At 34.1% G+C, this 4,146-nt stretch overlaps 1 pseudogene; it reads right to left on the reverse strand.

Moving 5' to 3' along the window:
• Nucleotides 1-555: 555 nt before the first annotated feature.
• LOC107460980 (sucrose transport protein SUC4-like) lies at nucleotides 556-4,146 on the reverse strand (annotated as a pseudogene).

Genomic DNA, 4,146 nt, shown 5'->3' on the forward strand with positions numbered 1-4,146 from the left:
ATGGCAGAGTAAATCTTAATGATACACACTATATTTCTCATGGAAGTTGAATAAGTTCTAAATTGACTTACTCATTTACTGAAAATAAAGCAATGCAAAACAAGATGTACTATTGGGATAACTACATCAAGATTTAGCAATCCCATTGACAATCCTGAAGTATCAGCAGTTAATATAAATAACTCAAATTTATATCCCCAAAAAAAATAAATTAACACAAGAAGCCTGCCCACCTTGCCCAATAAGGCATATGGAACACTATAAGCGACCTGAAATAATTAGTCCAATAAGTCAGATAACATATTAAACTAAATTTGTGTGTATCAGACAATGAATGACATAATTTCCCAAATTTTCTTTTGTGTCACACAATGTTTTCCTCAAAGAACGATGTTAGATGACCAACAAATATTATCATTTTTTTGCCAGCAATAATTTGTACCCATATCTACAGAAATTTTGTACACAAGAAGCATATAGTTTGCACCTATTTAAAGAGTTTTGCATACATAAATCAATACAATTTGCACCCACATTTTTCAGAGTTTGCACACATGAATTAGTAAAATTTATTTGTTAAAGACAATTTAGTATTTATGTTGTTCAAATTATGACAAAAAATACTAAAAATTGCTTGTCCTCAAGAATTTCTGTTTCTCAAATGAATAGGTATGGCAACATATATGTCAGTTTAAAACACTTGACATCTTACAGCCAGAGGAGATCCAAGAATGGTAAAGATTGTGGATGCAGCAGCAACAATGGTGAATGGTGGTAGATCTTTGCCTAAGTAGCCACTTTTCTCTTCCACAACTTCAATATCAATTCATTAATTCCTTATGTGATACAATGATAAGAGTTCTTTATTTATACTCTTAAAAGACTAAGTAATTCTAACGGGCTTAGTTAGTACCCCTCCTAATATTAAATCCTAAATTATAAGATTTGAAACTCCCCACAAAAACCAAATGCCCCTTCTAACAACTGATATTAGGAGGGCTTAATTAGTACTCCTCCTAATATTCCTGCATAGACTCTTCATTAGAACTGATATTATTCCAAGAACAACTGAATTCAACAACAAACCAAATGCCCCCATTCTAACTCCCTTTATTTGGTTCACCACCGTAAATCTCTCGTCGCATCCAATCTGTATCAGAAAGAAGAAAAGGAAACCAGGCAATCCATGTTTGAGCAGAGACAGATAGTATTATCTATAGTCTTTGAGAAATACTTGAATGTCCCAAATAACTCCCACAGGAAAGGTTCTTCTGAAGCACCTCCTGACTCCCCAATTGAACCTTGGGGGACTTCATGTGCAACCATGATGCTGATATAAAGTGGTGATCACCATGAAGCCAACGTCGAGATAGAAAGCAGACTTGAGATTTGCACAACTAATGTTGCATCCAGCTGTGACTGTTAAAGGAAAAATTTTGTGCCAACCACTGTACGATCCAGTTGCATAGCCAAGAATGTTACCAATGACCATAAACAGGGAAAATTAAGCATGTGCAACTTGCGTCCTTCAGTGATCCTTGGCTTACATTCTGAAAAATAGGGTGCCAATATACTGTTTCAGATGATCAGTGTTAATTATAAGGGATTTAAACCGACATCAAAGTCCAAGAACATAAGGGCATTTTCTTTAGGTAAGGTTGTGTGTTGAGGAAGTTCCGTTCAAACATAAAAGGTCACCTTCACAAACACAGCTTATGCAAAATGCTATGAAACTATGCCAAAACCAATTTGGAACATTTCAATTTGATATGATTTATAAATTAAGAGTATTTCTGAACATTTCATTCCAAACAACTTCAAGTTCCAAAATCTTGAGATTCAAGTAGGCCATTGAGCCATTCCATTTTCAAAGGCTTGACAGAGTCACAAAGTATTAAAACCCTGGTCAAAGTTAAATCAGTTTCATGAATCCAGAGCCTCTTGATTTCATGCTTAGTTCACGACGAACTTTCACAACTATTGTTTGATTCCAGACGAAAAATCAAGCTACAACAGAAAGATGAATTGCATCACTAACCATGCAATTCAACGGTTTCACTTCACTCAATCAGTGAAGTAAATCCAATTAACCGACAGAGCATGATCAAATTCCAAAAACGAAACCGCAATCAACGACAAATAAGTGTGTCATGCAACCATTTCAAAATTGAACTACTTTTCCTATTAATTTTACCAGTGATATCGCCGAGCAATGCTCTGCAAGGGCTTTAACTGACGTTGTTGGCAACATCAAGGATCCAAAGCCCGAACACGAAAACCGCAATGGTGCGTCGTGTCGCCGAGCCACCACCCAACTTCGGCAGCGTGCCAGAACACGAGCACCGAGAACACAATGGAGGGCCTTCGACGGCCGAACCGGGTCCTACAGCGGTAGCTCACGTGGCCCACGAGGGGATGGACGAAAAGCCCGGAGAGAGGCCCGCAGAGCCATATGAAACTGTCCCACGCGTGCGAGATCCCTAGCTGCTGCACTACGGCGTCAGAAGCGAGAGCTATAGCGCCCAGCCGAACTGTATGCCGCCGGAGACGGAGGCTACTTTAAGGAGCTGCCTGAGCGCACCCGGGGGCGGGGTCGGCGTTTGGAGAGGCGTTGCTGCAAGAGCTGGGACGGTTAATCTCGGGATTCACCATTTTCTGTAGTCAAACAATAAATAATAAATAATTAGTTAGTGTGTGATTAGATTAAAATTTACATGTTAAGATGATTTGTGTTTGATAATTTTGTATTAAAATAAATTTTATAATAAAATGAATGTTATTTAAATTACATCATTTACAATTATATTTAGACAAAAATTACTAAAAAAGATATAAATTTATATAATTTAAAATTATATTATTTTAACATTCTTTTACTATAATTTTTTTAAAAGAATTTAATTTATGCATTGAAATTTANAAAAAAAAGTTCTAAATAAAAATATTTATACTATTAACAAAAAAATAAATAAATAATTGATAAAAATTGAAACTTAATAAAGAGTAATAATAATAATATTAAAAAAATATTTATTTGTAAAGCATAGCAATGAAAAAAAAAATCTAAGAACTCTCATGATTGTTTTTTGTATTTTTTATTGTAAATGAAATTGAATAGTAAAATTGGTAAAATATCAATTAATTTTTTAAGCAAAAGCTACAATTTGATCGAGAGTTCAAATCCAGAATGATGTTCGCCTTTAAAGGAAAAAAAAGTTGGTGCCAAACAAAAATTATAAACCCTCCAACATGTTCAAATCTAGAAGAGAAATGCTAGGTAAATGACTATCTTAAACAACATGAACAATCACCAATCAAATAAAAATACACTACATCCTAATTTAATGCTATTAATTAAATTTACTCTTTTAATCCTATTAATTCACATTGTTTACACATTATTCAAAAAAATTATTGGTTACCTCTACTTTTCCAATCTAGAATTATATTTTTTAGAATGAACATGCTTCTTGTAATTTCAACGTGTTTACCAAACACACATTTAATAGTTACGGACTTGCGGTTTTAGATCCTTAATTTTACTTATTAATTAGTTGGTTGGTAATGAGTTAATTGATACATTATCTAACAACCCTCCACTAATGTAAAATAGTTTTTGGGAATTACGTGGTACTTATAATTTTTTTGTCAAATTTATCTAAAAATAGTGTAAAATTTCATTAGATATGGAAAAAATAGTGTTTCTGTTAAATATTAGTTTTTAGGGTGTTTTGCATAAATGTAGATATTTATAAAACGTTGACACAATATGCATTATATGTGTTACTTTATCAGAGATTTGTAGAATTTTGAAGTAATTTTATCAGAGATTTTCATCAGAAATTCACCACCTGTCATCTCTCGGTGCAACACCCATCCTGCGTGTTACTTTAGGAAAAATTTTTTGTAAAATTTCGAAACAACTTTATCAAAGATTTTCAGTAGAGATTCGTCAGTGGCAGCTCCAAGGCAACACATACCCTGCGTGTTAACTTTATCGAGATTCCAGCATATTTTCAATATATCTTTATCAGTGTCTCCAAGCACGAGAACACATTGTGGCAGCTCTAAGGCCACTTTGATAGCGAGAATGTCCTGCTTTCGATTGCGCCACTTTGATAGCGAGAATATTACGACGACTTTCAT

The sequence above is a fragment of the Arachis duranensis genome, chromosome 8 (genome assembly GCF_000817695.3).
Source record: "Arachis duranensis cultivar V14167 chromosome 8, aradu.V14167.gnm2.J7QH, whole genome shotgun sequence".
In the NCBI taxonomy this organism is placed as follows: Eukaryota; Viridiplantae; Streptophyta; class Magnoliopsida; order Fabales; family Fabaceae; genus Arachis; species Arachis duranensis.